This window comes from Suncus etruscus, chromosome 4, assembly GCF_024139225.1.
Source record: "Suncus etruscus isolate mSunEtr1 chromosome 4, mSunEtr1.pri.cur, whole genome shotgun sequence".
In the NCBI taxonomy this organism is placed as follows: Eukaryota; Metazoa; Chordata; class Mammalia; order Eulipotyphla; family Soricidae; genus Suncus; species Suncus etruscus.
In genome coordinates this window covers 31126846-31144918 of record NC_064851.1, presented here as the reverse complement: position 1 = coordinate 31144918, position 18073 = coordinate 31126846, and the positions used below count along the sequence as shown (strand labels likewise).

The 18073-nt window shown below is 35.9% G+C and overlaps 1 pseudogene; it reads right to left on the bottom strand.

Annotated features, from left to right (window-relative positions):
• Positions 1–4063: 4063 nt before the first annotated feature.
• Positions 4064–4164, bottom strand: LOC126007660 (uncharacterized; annotated as a pseudogene).
• Between the last annotated feature and the right edge of the window lie 13909 nt (positions 4165–18073).

Genomic DNA, 18073 nt, shown 5'->3' with positions numbered 1-18073 from the left:
CTGTCAATGATAGTTGCATCATACACCATTCCAACAACACACCCACTTACCAAAGTCCCCATTTTCCTCTACAAATATTTCAGTGATAGTGAAAATAACATAATCAAGGTGTTTTTATTTCTAATCTAGCATTCTTTCTGATGTGTCAATATTATACAATCAGGCCAAAACCAAACCATAAGATTTAGCATTTCTGTTATGATATAAACATACAGTTTATTTGCAGAGAGAATATGTTTGTTGAATTTTTAAGAAAGAATACAGGATGGGGCCAGAGTGATATACTGCATGTCAGGTGCTTGCCTTGCATTCAACCAACCTAGGTTTAATCACTGGCATCCTATACACTTCCTCTGAGCAGTGTCAGGGGTGACCCCTAGGCATAAAGCCAGAGTAAGACCCTGAAAAACTGCCTGTGGCCCAAAAACCAAAAAGAAAGAGTAAAGATAGGAAAGAATATTTGAAAAAAAAAGAAGAATGAAAAAAGAGGGAAATTTTAGTATCTTTTATATCATTCAACTTTCTAGTGCAGTTATTAATTCTATAAACCAGAAATTTTTTCAGAGCTGAGATATGTGACATTAAAAGTTTGATAAGAATCTAATAGTAACAATAATTAGGTCTTAAATTCCTGGTGTCATGTGGGTGTACCTATTAAGACCCTAGACCCACCCTTTTCTGGGAGGGGTCTTGGGAAGCCGGATAATATGTGTTAACCTTACCTGCTAGACCCTCCCATTCCCTGGGAGGGGTCTGGGAAATGTTATATAAGGCTTGAACCAAGGGAATTCGGCCCCTTTTGGCTTTTTGCCCCCCTTTGGCTCTTGGCCCATTTTGGCTTTTTGCCACTTGTGGCTCTTTGCCCTTTCTGCGCTGCTGGGCACTCTGAGGGAAGATGGCTGAAAGGAGTTTAGATGCAGGGCCAAGAATAACTAGTGCTTAAAAGTTAATGAGATAGGCCACACACATGTGGTGAATAGGGCATGAATAAAGTTAATGCTTCCTGAAGCCTGCCTGTGAGTGAGTCTTGATACTCGATTACCTGGGCCTGGAACCCGCCAGCTGGATGGGGATGAAGCCACGTCGGATGCGGGGCCTAAGCACAAAGGCCTCCATCCATCGCCATCCAGCCCCATCGTTAATTATTTCATGCTACAGTGTCATACTATAGAGAAGAAAACAAGTTGCTGATTTTGCTATCAATAATCAACACATTTGAGACCTACTACAGCATGATCATTATGATCATGTCAGAGTAAAGAGAATGAACTGCATCTAGTTCTCTTTTTCTTCTTCTTTTTTTTTCAATATCCATAGAACAACCTGTTCTCTGTGGCCATTGACCTCTCCCAGCCACCATAGAATCCTAAGGTTTCCTAAGTAGGGTGGGCCTTTTGGGTTGGGTTTCCAAGAGCAATTTCTTTAAATACTTCCATCAGGAAGCTGGAGACAAAGCACAGCATGTAGGGCTCTTGCTTTGCATGTGGCCGACTAGAGTTTGATCCCTGGCATCACCTATGGTCCTCTGAGCCCTACCAAGAGTGATCCTTCAGTGCAGAGCTAGGAATGAGCCCTAAGGGTTGCAGGGTGTGGCCCAAAAGCAAACAAAAGAACTCACTTTAAATACAAATGTCTGTAAAATAAGTCAAGCCTTGTAAACAAGATCCACAATGTCCAGAAAACCTCTGATTATCCTATGTGTTCTCACCTCCCAGTGCACAGAAAACACCTCCTCCTATCCAGCTTCACTTTTATGCCTCCCTCCTTCCCTCCCTCTGATCTGGCTGCTTTCTCACCCGGAACACCTTTCACAGCCTCAACTATTAACAAAACCACATCAATTCTTACTTCTCAGAGAAGCATCTCAATTTTTTAAATAATTTCACTTTCAACATCACATAAAGTTCTTTATTTTGATCATATCTTTTTTGTTGTTTTTGTTTTGAGGTCACATTCAGCACTGCTTAAGGGCTATTCACAGCAAGTGGGCTCAGATTCCAATCTTCTTCATCGCATTTATCCAACTGTAAATCATTGACTGAATCTATTCAGGTTTTAAATTTTTATTTGGAGGACATATGATAGTATGCTTTAGGCTTATTCCATGCTCTGTGTTCAGTTATCACTCCTGGTTGTACTCAGGGGAACATATGTGGTGCCCAGGATCAAACCAAATGGAAGTCATATGTAAGCCAAGTGTCCTACCCACTGTACTATCTCTCCAGACTTATCTTCTTTATTTGTTATTTCTCTATCACAAATGGACTACACCAATAATTGATACTTATTATGTCTATTTCTACTCCCAGTAGCCTGCACAGCAGACTATCTTTGAGGGACACAAAATAAGAAACTTGTAATAAAAGTAATAATACAAAGGAATTGTCATGTCCAAAAATATCAGACTTAAGAATTGCATTACTTCAATATGCATTGAGTTTATTCCTCTGCTTATTAAAATTTTTAAAAATATTTCCTATTTATTGAGAACATATTATGTAACAGGCATTATAAAGCTATATTACATGTGCTTTTTCCTCTAATCCTTACAAACAAGCTTGAAAGAAAAAGATAAGAAAGTTCAGAAACTTTTTCAGGGTGATACATCTAAGAAGAACTAAAAATGAGACAATAACTCCAGTGAATTCCAAAGTCCATGATTTTTCTACGATGCCACAAAGAGAATAATAATCAGCATTGCTTCAATTTTACCAGATTGCATATTCTCTGAAAAATTCTAAAATGTTGGCAATTTTCAACAGATTCAGAAGTTATCCTGGAAAAACATCAAAGAATTATTGTGACTGGGTATACAAAATGATAAAGGAAATTTTTTGCCAGATACTAAATGTTCTTTCCTCTGGCAGATTCAATGGTATTAAACATAAATCAGAAAGCTTTGGACATTTTAAGGTTTTAACTTTGGAGACTCTGACTTCTTCCTGGGACAGAGACCACTAAAGAGACTGTTGCATAGAGGTTCATTCCAAAAAAGGCCTATGGCTGATGCTTCTGGGATTTTAGTGTGTCTGCTGGAAGAATCCTCTGGCCCTTTTCCTAGCTGCAGAGTTACTCTCAGCATGAACACTGGATTATCATCAGCCCTAGTTAAAGAGCATTCAGGACCATGCTGGCCAGAACACCCGCATGGTTTCTAATCAGCTACAATAGATGCCAAGAGTTAATTAGCTTATGCCAATGGGAGTTGTAAGCTTGGGATGAAGACATCACAATGGCTGGAAGCAGGTATGGCACTGTCACAGACCTCACACTTGCTTACACTCCAGTTGTATGGTAAGTCTTAATGAGATTACTGGCTTTAGATGCCCAAGCCTAGGTCTACGTCTATTGGAATTGGGTTTTTTTTTTCATCTTCGTACTAAATCCTCCTCAGAAAATGAGAAGAATATATCTGTACTTCTTATTACAGCAAGCTTTGTGAGGTTTAAATTATGTGTTGTGTCTGAAAGCTCCATAAAGACTGTAGGTAAATGATCCTGCCAAAAAAATTCCCATAGCAATCTTTGCTTTCTTATTAAGTATTTATTATTTTTTTACCTCATTGTATATCTCTTCTAGACTGTAAGGCCATCATCTATATCATTTCCGCTTACCTTTTTCTTTCAGTATCTACCACAGTGCTAGATGTTTGCTTGATTGATGCTCAGTAAACATTTTTGAGATAAATGAGATAATGAATGCAGTTTCATACTCTGTTCATTCTTTTGTGAAAATTGCATGCATGTTAAAATAAATGTCATTATCATAGTACTAATTATGTCAAAATAAAATTTCATAACTATAATTTATCACTATCTCACTTTATAACTATTGTTTCAGACACAGTGGTGTCAAAAAGCATATAGTCAAAAAAACATAATAACTGTACAATTAAATGTTCAACTATAAACACAATAAGTGCCATTAGTAGTAAATTCTTTTTCCTTTCAACTGTTTCAAAAATTTAACTTCTGGGATTATTCTCAAAAATTAATTTCAATTTATCAATAGAACAAAATGTACCACCATGAATAACCAGTCACATATTTTGTTGTTTGGGTGTCAGAATATGTAATGTTCCACAAATATGCATGTCATTTTTGTGCAGGGGCCACATTAATCTTTCCATATGATTACAGTTTTTGAGCATGTGCTATTGAACACAAGATAAACTATTTTAAATATAAATTTAATTATATGAAAATTCTAGACTTTTCTGAGTTGGAATGGCTATTTCCTGAAAATTCTTAAGATTTAGAAGACATTGTATATGGAAACAATAAGATATGAGGACAGAAATGACGTAGATGATGCATCCATCGAGCACATTGAAATTTTTGGGTAAAGGAAGATCTAGGCTCAAATTTCTGGAGTCAGCTCAGTCATTCACTAAAATATTCATGAAATATAAAGAAATTGGTAAGCAAACAGTATAAGTTAGATCCTCAATATTTTTATTTATTTTTGTTGTACTTGAGGTAGCATGGTTATAACAACATTAAAGTTTATGCTTTTATGTACAGATATTGTGCCTCCAACCTTCAGCAAATTATCTAAGACCCTCCACCACTATCCTTGTATCACTCATACTCCATACCTTGAAGTTATAAATATTCACTTTTCTGTTTTTATGTGGGACAAAGATTAAGAAAGTAACTTGAGAAAGTCACCACCATTTTCTTAAAGATCTGTGGAACTAGATCTGTAGAAGAGACATAAGAACAGGTTCATAGCATGAAAGAGAAAATTAAACATATATCTGGAAAAGAAGGGTTGTGAAAAATCTACCACTGTGAATAAGGGAATGAAGGGAAGGGTATAAATAATCATGTACACAAACTGAATATCTAATAATAACAAAGAAAAAGTAATAGTTTCCAGACTACTGGTAGTGAACCCTACAAATATTGTTTAAAAAAACTGACAAGACTTTCAAAATCATTTTAATGCTTCCTTAGAGAAAATAATTAATAAAAGTTAATAATCCTGCCTTTTTCCCCTCAGAAATCTGCATTCTCTCTCAAACATGTATCTCTCTTGGTCTCCTCTTTCTCTGTCTCTCTCCTCACACTTTTCTAAGTAAATGTCTCTCTTTTGTTTGTTTGTTTGTTTGTTTGTTTGTTTGTTTTCAGGTCACACCCGGTGACGCTCAGGTGTTACTCCGGGCTATGCACTCAGAAATCGCTCTGGTTTGGGGAATCATATGGGACACCGGGGAATTGAAACAAGGTTTGTCCTAGGTCAGCCATGTGCAAGGTAAAAGACCTACCACTGAGCTATCGCTCCTGCCCATAAATTTTTATTTTATATAACTATTGTTGTTCACTAAAATAAATTAAAGCTTGTGGATTATCATCATTTATTTCCAACAAATAATCCAGAGATTAAAGCTCAGTACTACTTAGCTAAAATTTTACTTTAGATCTTAACCAGAAATTATAAATTATAATAACAAGATTGAAAGTTACTGACCTATATTTCTTCTTTTAAGTTGTCCATAATTATGAATACAAAATCATCTTGGCCTCCCCAGCTATGTCTGCATTTGAGAGTAAGTTCTATCATGAAATATAAAAAGCATCTCTGAAAAAAAGCTTCTCTTCTGAGAGTTCTGGTTCATAGTCCTCTATCTTTTTCCTTATTTAATATTTTTGGTTTTCGAATCATACCTGGTGGCAGACATGGGGGACCATAAGGGATGCCAGGGATCAAACCCAGGCTGGCCACGTATAAGCCCTACCTTCTGTTATATCACTAAGAATTACACTCAGAATGGAGGAAGTCTAAAGCCATTAATTTTTTTAGAGCAAGAATTACTATATTACTATTCCAACCTTAGGTTTCCTACCTTCTGACTTATATCTGAAGTAACTCATATTTTTATATTAATTAGTCCACTATTATTCGGAAATTTTTGTTAATACTTAACCTCTGTCACTGATATAGAGATGTATTACATTTATTGCAAGTAAGAAAGTCACCTAACTTCTGCGTTAGAAAGATATTACATGTAGGGGCCGGAGAGATATCACAGTGGTAGGGCATTTGCCTTGCACACGGTGATCCAGAATGAATGGTAGTTCAAATCCTTGGCATACAATATGGCCCCCCGAGCCTGCCAGTAACGATTTCTGAGCTCAGAACCATAAGTAACCCCTGAGTGCTGCCCGGTGTGACCCTAAAACCAAAAAAAAAAAAAAAAAAGATATTATGTGTATTAAGGTACCTGTCTTACTACAACACTTTTTTACATCCCTGGTACTACTTGAGCATTGTCAAGTCCAGCCTTTGACATGCACCGTCAAGGTGACCTTGGTAATCTTTGACATAAAAGAGCCCACTTTGCATTGCATCCTCAAATCTGGTTCAATCCACTGCAGCACATCTCCTCTGAGGACCACCAAGAGTGATTCCTAGGTAAACCAGGAATAAACCCTGAGCACCAGTGAGTATGCCCCCCAAAAAGAGATGAACTGAATAAGGACAGAGATTACTCTTTGTTTATCTTTACATTTCCAGAATATAATCAACCTGAAGAATAGAAAACAATAATGTTCATTAAATATAATAAACCTGAGATATACTATGAAAAATAAATATATTATTAAGAGTCAACCTTAATGAATTTGGAATTGATTTAGTAAACACTATGAAGGTACCAGAGTAGGCATCTAAGAAAGAAACTGTGACAATCTCAATAATCTGACCACATCACAAAGAAAGGAGAGCAATGAGAAAAAATTGGAAACTATATATTAATCTTCACTTGACCTAATAAAGAATTCAAAGTTGCTATCAGGAAAAAAATTCAAGACTACTCCTAAAACTTGTTTTAAAAACAATTCAATTTTCTCAGGAATAAACTTTAAAATTAAGAGAAGTATTTTATGAAGAATTTGAGCCATAAATAAAAAACTAACAGAGATTTGGGATATAAAATTTTCCATAAATTTGATAAATAATAAATCATTCCATAAACAACCTCAATGGTTATAAGAATATAATAGATCAAAGGGAGAAACAAATTTGTGGACTTAAAGATATACTTAGATATATACCTGCTGAAAGAGAAAAATGAAAAATACTATGTAAAACTAAAAATGAACAAGTACTATGAGAGCTATTGATTCCATTAGGAAAGGTAACACAAGGACAGTTGGGAAAGAGGAGATGGGAGCAGAGACTTTTTTCCAAAATGGAATAGCTGAGAACTTTCCAAATCTAGGAAAATAACTAAATATTCAAGCCAATAAAACTAACAGAATAAACATAGCTATCTAAATGTGAAGGTCTAGAATAAAACTGTCAACATCAATGATAGGATAGGGACAATAGCTCAAAGGGCTAAAGCATATGCCCTGCATGAAGGAGGACCTGGTGTCCTGAACATCTCTAGGAGTGGCCCCAAAGCACAAAGTCAGAAGCAGACCTCAAGCACTGCCAGATGTGACCCTAACTCCCCACCCCTAAAAGTCAATCAAAAAAATATTTCATCATATATTTCAGCAGAATCCCCATTGGACTTGATGAGAGAGAGAAGGAATATTCAAATTACCAAAAGTTAAAGACTACTAACTAGAAATGCAATATCATTGAAGGCTATCCTTCATAAATAAAATAGCTAATAAAATCTTCCCAAGACAAACAAAAACTAAAGAAATTGCCACATCTAGACCCCCTTTACAAGAAATGTTGAAAAGGACTTTCCTTGCCTAAACAAAAGGAGAGATTACAAAAAGTAAAGAAGATCACTAAGTTGATAGATTCAGAAAATTGTTATTTGTCCTACCAAGCTACTGAAGGTACACACAAAAAAAAATTCATTTCTAGGAAAGTAAGGCCACATTTTGTGGGAGCCAAACACAAAAGGCAAGTAATAAAATTGATAGACCAGTTTCAGAATTGGTGTCAGACATATGCTCTTTCTCTCCCAGCCAAGTCTTATGGAAATGATCTGAGTATTAAAAAGGCTTGGTCATTAGAACAAAGCAGTATGCTGAGATCTACTACAAGCTGATTTCATCCATTTATGCACAACTGTTTCTGAAACTCACCAAATTGATCCGCAAATCTATTCTGAGTTTCAGGAAAATTTCTAACTATATTGGACCCAGAAGAGCTCAAATCAGGATCAGTTCAAGAGGAATAAAGAGCATTCTACTTGAAATTCGATGAGCTTGCAGAAGTTTTCTACTATGGTACTTTGCCACAACTAGATTGTTATCAGGTCTACACCAATTAAAATATTTTCTTCCAGAATATCCTTTTTTATCATTAAAATTGTTCAGACTGGGGAAGACTAAAATAAAACAGTTTATACCCATGTTCAGATCAAAGAAGTAGAAGGATTCAATAGGGGAAAGATAGGGGCTAAGAGTGCAAGAGAAGAGAAAGGCACAACTGGGATGGAGAAGAAGCGGAAAAAAGTTGTCAAGGAGGGCAACAAAAGAAGTGAAATTGCTTTTGAAAGTAAAAAAGGAAACAACACTTTAGGAGCTGTAACCCAACTGAATTTATAAGCACCATAACGTTTCTTGCACTAACCCCTAGGGTTCAATTTATGTCCTGCAATGAAGAGCATGTTAGAAGACATTATTCTAATAGAAGACATTTTTCTTTTTTTTTTTTCTTTTGTTTTGTTTTGTTTTGGGGTCACAACCAGCAGCGCTCTGAGATTACACCTGGCTCTACGCTCAGAAATTACTCCTGGCATGGGGACCATATGGGATGCCAGGATTTTAACCGCTGTCCTTCTGTATGCAAGGCAAATGCCTCACCTCCATGCTATCTCTCCGGCCCCAAAAGACATTTTTCTAACCTAATAATCCTGAGCTGTGGGCCAGAGTGATAGTGCAGCAGTAGGGCTTTGCCTTGCACGCATGTGGTTGACCCAGGACGGACCTGGGTTTAATTCCCGACAACCCCATATGGTCCCCCAAGTCAAGAGCGATTTCTGAGCACATAACCAGGAGTAACCCCTGAGTGCCACTAGGTGTAACCCAAATAAAACAAAACAAAATAAAAATAATAATAATAATAATTACGAGCTGTTCTTGCCATTCTCTTAAAAGAACTGGTTTAATAATCCCCAGACTACTATTTGAGATTCAGTTATTTCTTGCTTTTTACCACTGGTCAAATGAGAAAATGTCATAAATAAATTTCTTATGATTATAAAAAGAATATTTGCAACTACCAAAACAGGATACTAAACACTAATTTATATTAAAGATGTATAGGAATTAATCACAAAATATAATTATATTTGCATTAATTTATGAATCAGTTCAGTATAAAAGGGATCATTTATGACAAAATATTAAAAGGAAGGACAGAAAAAATGGAACTTTTATAGGGAAACAAGCATAGGACCACAGCAACTAAAACAAGTATTATTTGAGATATGATATCATTTATACAAACTCCATGATAGCCACAAAAAAATAAATGAAGCACATACATAGTATAAATAAAGGAGAAAATAAGTATTTCATTCAATGGAATTAAATTAAAAAATATATAAATAAACAAAAGATAAAAATGGCAGTAGCAAGCTCTCCTATATCAATAATCATTCTAAGTATAAAGTAAGCTCATCAAGCCAAAAATTACAGAATGAAATGTAAATTAGTGCAGTCATTATGGAAAACAGTGTAAAGATTCTTGAAAAATAGTAAGAATAGAATACTATATTATCCAGTCCTCCCACTTTGATATTTATCCAAATATAAGAAAACATTAATTCAAAGTGATATATGCATTTCTCTATTCATAGCAACCTTTATTTTCAATAGATAAGTTGTGGAAACACTCATTGCCTATTAATAACTGAATATATCAAGGTGTTTAATACATACTCTACTGTGCTATTTTTTAAAAAAGATCAAATTTTTTTCATTTGCACTGACATAGATTAATTTAAGGGAGTTATTAGTGAAATAAATTGGAAGGAAAAAGACAAACAATATGTGATTATACTAGATGTAGATGTTTAAAAAATAAAAATTAACAAGCAAACAAACTCTTATTCTTTTTTCTTATTATATATTTTATTTAAACACCTTGATTACATACATGATTGTGTTTAGGTTTCAGTCATGTAAAGAACACCACCCATCACCAGTGCAAAATTCCCATCACTAATGTTCCAAATCTCCCATTTCCCCACCCAACCCTCATCTGTACTCTAGACAGGCTTTCTATTTCCCTCAGACATTCTCATTATTAGGATAGTTCAAAATGTAGTTATTTCTCTAACTAAACTCATCCCTGTTTGTGGTGAGTTTCATGAGGTGAGCTGTAACTTCCAGCCTTCTCTCTTTTGTGTCTGAAAATTATTATTGCAATATATTTCATTTTTCTTAAAACCCATAGATGAATGAGACCATTCTGCATTTTTCTCTCTCTCTCTCTGACTTATTTCACTCAAAACCACTATAAGATAGTGACTAACAAAAGAAGTACAGGGCCAAATTGACAAAAGCAGTCAGTTGTATAGTAAAGGGTGGAAATGGACTTTTGGTTAACATGTATAAATACATGCATTTATTAATTTATAATACTAATTACCTGAAGTCTGTGTGATGTAAAAATATACAGCTCTAATAAAATATTTATAATAAAATTATGATTGAAAATCACATTCTTTAAAAAAGTTTAGATTAGAAGATTAATTTAAACTTTAGACAGGTTTTTGCTTACGGGAAAAATAATTACCAGTCATTAGGAAGTCTTTAATTTATGTTAAATCTCAAGTAATTCCTAAAATGCAATTGTGTATTTCCCACATTGCTGTTCAGCACATACTGAGAAACAGATTCAGGTTGCACACACTGGAATACATGACCAAACTCATTGTCAAACAAATATGTCAGATTCTAAAATTCATAATCTTCCTCAAACATTAGCTCAAAGAAATGGAAATACTGTTCACATTTTAATGATCAATTTAGAAGCTTGGTGGAAGAGAAGATAAATAAGGCATATTGGATCAAACTAATTGCCACCTCCCTAATTCAAAAGCATTAAAAAAATTAGACTGCAAAGTTTTAACATGGCAGACAACTGACTATATGCAGAAAACTTAAATATGTTTGTACAATTACAGCAAAGACAAGAGTAAAAAACTTAAAATTTTTGAGAGAAATGAAAAAAGAAAGACTTGTAAGTCCATGCACTTTCAATCCTAAACATTTTGTTGAACAGAAAAGAAACACAGTTCTTCATCATTTCTTTGTTCATTTTTGACTGAAGCAAATTAAGGTCAGCAACTCTGGGAATTAATGGGATGTGCTCTGAGGTAGTTACCAAATCAACAGTGGCACAAGTAGTACTGCTGACGAAAATTATTCCAACTGTCTGACTCAGACATCAGCTCAATTCCAACTCCCAGTGGCCATTTGGTTGAAGGGATTTCATAATGATTTTCAAGAAAGCATTTAAAGTTTGTAATTTTTTCTAAAGAAAAGAAAATAGACATTTGTTCTCTGCTTCAAATTAGAAAAAAAATATGCTTGATTTCGTGAAGACTGCAGTCAAAACACTCGCCTTTTATCTCTTAAAAATATTTCTCTTAGAGGAGGGCTGGAAGTTCCAGCTCACTTCATGAAGCTCACCACAGCGTGGTGAGTGCAGTAAGAGATATAACTACACTGAAAACTATCATAACCATGTGAATGAATGAGGGAAGTGGAAAGCCTGCCTATAGAGTACAGGTTGGGGTGGGTTGGGGTGGAGGGAGATTTGGGACATAGGTGGTGGGAATGTTGCACTGGTGAAGGGAGGTGTTCTTTACATGACTGAAGCCTAACCACAATCATGTTTGTAATCAAGGTGTTTAAATAAAGATATTATAAAAAAAATTTTCTCTTAGGGGCCAGAGCAGTGACACAAGTGGTATGGTGTTTGCCTTGCATGCACTGACCTAGGACTGACCGAAGTTCAATACCACGACACCCATATGATCCCTCAAGCCAGGAGCGATTTCTGAGTGCAAAGTCAGGACTAACCCCAAAGCATCACTGGGTGTGGCCCAAAAACCCCCCAAAAATAAAATGTTGACAAAATAGCCCAATGAAACATTGCCTTGCACATGGCCCACCCAGGTTCAACTCCTCACATAATCTATGGTCCCCCAAGCACTGCCTAGAGTAATTCCTGAGTACAGATCCAGTAGAGAACCCAAAGCTTCACTAGGTATGGACCAAAAACAAACATAAAAGAGTAGTACTCAAAAAATTTTTTGTGTTTTTCTTTTTATTTAAACACCTTGATTACATACATGATAGTGTTTGGGTTTCAGTCATGTAAAGAACACCACCCATCACCAGTGCAACATTCTCATCATCAATGTCCCAAATCTCCCTCCTCCCCACCCGACCCCCGCCTGTACTCTAGACAGGCTTTCCATTTCCCTCATACATTCTCATTATTAGGACAGTTCAAAAATGTAGTTATTTCTCTAACTAAACTCATCACTTTTTGTGGTGAGCTTCCTGAGGTGAGCTGGTGTTTTAACCAGAAACTTTCTTTGACTTACATGTATTATTATATTATTTTAATTATTTTATATGTTATGTTATGTTACTATATTATGTTATGTTAGTTTACCTCATTATGTTAATCAATTTTGTCTCTTGAATAAATTCTTACAATAAAAAAAATAAAAAAAGAGTAGTACTCAAGTAAAGTTATTGGATGTCAATACAAGCCCAAAGATTAGCAAATATGCAGAATGGTACTGAATTGAAATAAAAGTAAATGGGCAAATAGATATGTCCAAATGGCAGATAGTATATCAACACAAAATATTCTAATCATGTTAGGAGAATTTTATACTCAGTTACAAAGCACCATTTCTCTCTATTCTTAATTCCTTAATTTCCAGGCTTCATTGTCATATATTATTTATCCTGTAGCTTAGGGAAACTCATGGAAAGATCTCAAAGGAGAACACAATGGCCTTGGTTGGCTTGATTCCTCAAAGTCATCAGGGGACCTTGCCAGATGGTTAATACTCAAGGCAGAGGTGCTAATGTATTGTTCTTCATCCCTTCCCACTTTCTGGCTTCCTGCCTGCCTTGTTCATGTTCTTTCATCCAGTTTTCAAAGGCATAGGTTTATAGCAGGTTTCATTTATATATGCCCATTTGATTCATTTCTGAATTTTACTTTTTCTCAATTTCTATTTTATTTTAGTCACCATAATTTAAAATTTTACAATACTGTCAATAATAGGGTTTTATGCATATAACATTTCAACACTATATCCCACCATATTGTTTGTTACCCTGCATCATTATAACAAGGCTCCCCCTTGATATCTAGTCCCCAAAAGCCCTGGACCACCTCTTACCCCAATCCTTTGTCCACTTCATTGCAGTGGTAAACTTTATTCATTTGGTTCTCCCTTAGTATTCTTTTTAATAACATACATATGAGAGACATCATTTTTATATCTCTCTCCTGGATGAATTCACCCAACATGATAGCCTCCAGTTCCATCCATAGAATAGCAAATAGTATGAGCTATAGTCCATTGTGTATATATGCCATAGTTTTTTTACTGCTATCTGTTCTTTGACACAAAAATGTGGCATCAGGAAAAAATGCTCCACTATCAAGGAGATGCAAATCAAAACAACAATGAGGTACCATCTCACATCAAAGAGACTGGCACACATCACAAAGAAAAGAACAATCAATGCTGGTAGGGATGTGAAGAGAAAGGAACTCTCATTAACTGCTGATGAGAATGTCATCTAGTCCAGCCCTTATGGGAAACAATATGGAGATTCCTCAAAAAAACTGGAAATCAAGCTCCCAGCTATACCACTCCTAGGGATATACCCTAGGAATACAAAAATACAATACAAAAATCCCTTCCTCACACCTATATTCATTGCAGCACTTTTTTACAATAGCCAGACTCTGGAAACAACCAAGATGCCCTTCAACAGATGAATGGCTAAAGAACTGTGGTACATATACACAATGGAATTATGCACCTATCAGGAGAGATGAAGTCATGAAATTTTCCTACACATGAATGCATATGGAATCTATTATACTGAGTGAAGTTAGTCAGAGAGAGAGAGAGAGAGAGAGAGAGAGAGAGAGAGAGAGAGAGAGAGAGAAAAGTCTCACTCATCTATGGGTTTTAAGAAAAATTAAAGACATTGAAATAATTTCCAGAGTTGAGGGCCAGAAGGACCGGCTCAAGATATGAAGCTCACCACAAAAGCGGTGAGTGCAGTTAGAGAAATAACTACGCTGAGAACTATCATAGCAATGTCAGTGAGTGAGGGATGTAGAAAGCCTGTCTTGGAAGGCAGTGATTGGGGGCATTGGTGATGAGAAGGTTGCACAGGTGAAAGGGGTGAAAGTCTTGTTATGACTAAAACCCAACAATTATGTTTGTAATCACGGTGTTTAAATAAAGAATTTAGTTTAAAAAAATAAAATTAAAATAATTTAAAAAAAAGAGGGAGTTCAGAGACCTGAGCAATAGCTACTGATGCAGCTGACTCAGGACAAACCTCGGTTTGATCCCTGGCATCCCATATGGTCCCCCAAGCCAGGAGCGATTTCTGAGCTCATAGCTAAGAGTAACGCCTGAGCGTCACCGGGTGTGATCCTAAAAACCAAAAGAAGAAGAAGAAGAAGAAGAAGAAGAAGAAGAAGAAGAAGAAGAAGAAGAAGAAGAAGAAGAAGAAGAAGAAGAAGAAGAAGAAGAAGAAGAAGAAGAAGAAGAAGAAGAAGAAGAAGAAGAAGAAGAAAGAAGAAGAAGAAGAAGAAGAAGAAGAAGGAAGAAGAAGAAGAAGAAGAAGAAGAAGAAGAAGGAAGAAGAAGAAGAAGAAGAAGAATGAAGAAGAAGAAGAAGAAGAAGAAGAATGAAGAAGAAGAAGAAGAAGAAGAAGAAGAAGAAGAAGAAGAAGAAGAAGAAGAAGAAGAAGAAGGAGGAGGAGGAGGAGGAGGAGGAGGAGGAGGAGGAGGAGGAGGAGGATTTGATTTATTGCAAGCATTGAGGACAAGACAAATCAAGGATGGATGCAATAGTACCACATATAGGTTGCTTGGCATGTACAGGACTGACCCAGGTTTGATCCCCAGCTTCCCATATGGTACCCCAAGCACCACCAGAAAATATCTCTGAGCAGAGGTAGAAGAAGCCCTGAGCACCAAACAAAAATATAAAGCAGAGCTCTTACTAAAATATGGCAGTAATGCTGGCATTCTTTTAATTTCTTAAACATGCCAGCTAGTTCTTATATAAAAATCTTCATGCCAATGGGCATCGCCCACACACACCTGAACAATGGATATCATCTATGGAAACAACCACAATTGTCTTTTACATTACCAGGATCCAAGCCTCTACCAGAGAAGACCTACCACTGCTTTGGCATTGACTTACTCCAAAGAGTGCTCCCAACACCCAGGCGACTCAGCAACAGTCTGCATGCAGGGCAGATCCCTCTGCATTTAATGATATGCTGAAACTAGAGGATGCTCCACATCAGCCTGTCATCGATGAAAGAAATGCACAGAATCCAGAGTCTTTAAATATAAGAGTCTGATACCAACAATAGCTAAAGTGTGAAAAAGTTTCACCGGGACCTTGAGAATGACTGGTATGCCTGGAACCCAGAGTCTGTCTTATGCCAATAAACTTCTGGGGTGAGGCCTTTTTGTAATCAGGTCAAGGATTTTTTTTTCCATTTTCTCCATTTTTCTGGACCTATGCAAACATTGGCGATTGCCACTATCACACCTTTACTATATTTTTTTTACTCTTATCCTTTAAGGAAAAAAATACAACTTACTGAACTTAAAAACAAATCACTGTAGTAGAATGCCTGTCTTGAACACAGGCAGGTGATGGGAAGGGGGAGGGGGTAATGTTGCACTAGTGAAGTGGGGTGTTCTGGTTATGACTGTAACCCAACTATGATCATGTTACTTAAATAAAAATATATATTAAAAAATCTTCATGCCATTTGCTTCAGTTTCCCATCAAACCCCTCACTCAGTATTCCTTATTCTCCAAGTCCAGTTTAGCAATGCTACTTTTTTGATAGGACTTCTCTGATCATGAACACAAAACTATCTCCAATAAGATTCTTTCATGCCACATCCCTCTTTAGCACCCTTCACTTTTACATATGTGTTGGCTTATATTTAGATACATATATTTCCTTGTTTATCAATTTGAATTATATATTGCAGAAAAATCTAAGAAAATATTTTCTACTTTTTTATTATTATTGGGGTAACAGTAACATGGTTTAAGTAATGTTAATATTTAAGCTTTAGAAATACATGGTTATCCTATTATATCAACCACCATAAGACCAACATCATTTCTCCACTTTACCTTAGCCCTGTTACAGCCAAACCATCTCCATACTGTTTTCCATAATGACACTAAAGGCAAAGTCACAAGGACTGCACACTCCTTCTACAACAGATCATGTGCTAGCAGTTCAGCAGGCCAATATGTTCTTTTTCAATTCTTTGCCTATCCTTCAAATTTCAACTAGCAATTGCTAACCCAGGGAAGTTTCTAGGATCAGCCAACTCAATCAAAACTCAGGCTTTCAGAGAAGCATGAACCTGTATCCCTAAATTGTTGTCATAATGGTACTGCTAGATTATTATCTCTAATTCCTTAGTTTCAGGTTCATTTGGTTCTCCCTGGTTTTTGTTTAGATTATCTTCTTATTTGCTGACCTAAAATGTCTTCACACCAATTATCAGACACAGGGGTCTTCTCTACTTTCTTTACTATCTTCATTTTCTTTGGTAAATGACTTTTCTCTGGAACTGTTAAAACCTAACTTCTCCTAGAGTTGTAGTAGATTTAGTTGCAATGACAACAGCAAAATAAAATTTTGATTATGCTTCCCTGTTGAGACATCTGCAACAAAAATGTAACTAAGTATGTGTACATGATATTTCCTCAATCTGGGAAGTCTCTCTTGTGTTTCAATTGACATTTCTAGGATGAGATCAGCAGTTTTTATTTTGTTTTGTTTAGCTTTGTTTTTGGCAATACCCAGCTGTGCTCAGGAATACCCTGGCTGGCTCAGAGCTCATCTGGGGAGCTAAGTTGGCCAAAAGCAAAGCAAATGCACTATTCAGCAATCACTTTTTAAAATTAGTAATCTCTAATTTTTAAGTGACATTATTGCTTCTGGTATCCAAGATTCTCCCAGGGCTCTGAACATACCTCTACTAGGAATGTTTTCTCTTTCATGGTTATTCTATTATTGTCATTGTATTCATGAAGCCTCATACATGTAGATTCATAAAAGTATTTGAAGTTTTTAGATTGGATAGTAATGGTAATAGTGTTCTCAGAGTCTTAGAATAAATAGGGATGCATGCATATATTTATATAATTTTATTCACTTGTTCTAGGATATGTTAATCTACTGCCTCTTCTGAATGGCCTAATGCAGATGCTGAGGTCATAGCTTCTTTAGCTATTGCCAGGTTTCCTCCTTCAGTTCTTCTGAGTTCTAGGTCAACAGTGAATTAACTACTTGTTCAAAGAAAACAGGTTTTTTAAGCAACATGATGACATTTTTATTAGGAATATATATGTGCAAGAAATCCAGATTCAGAAGATAATATGCAAATATGAGAAAAGATGTTTTGAGGTAATAATATTTTTCACTTAAAGAATTCATTATTTCCCTGGTCTTTAATTATTATATTACCTTCTGATAGGGGAACAACTAAAGGAAAGAGGTGAACTTGAGGTGACAGAAAGACAATGGTCAAGGATTTTGACCCTTTGACACACTTTGGCAGTGGTAAGATGCAGAAACAGCAAAACAATAAACATTAACACTGTTATAACTGTTACCTAAACTATAATAATTAATTATAAAAGTCCTTCATTTGGTGGTACAAAGAGATACTTTAAGTGTTTCAACATGTGTCCTGCATATATGATTGACAGGACCACACAATGGCCATGCACTCAGCACCACCAGCTGTAGCTCTGGTAGCTCCTTAGCAAAAACGAGCCTGAATAACACTGCAACACTGAGCTAAGCGCTGAACC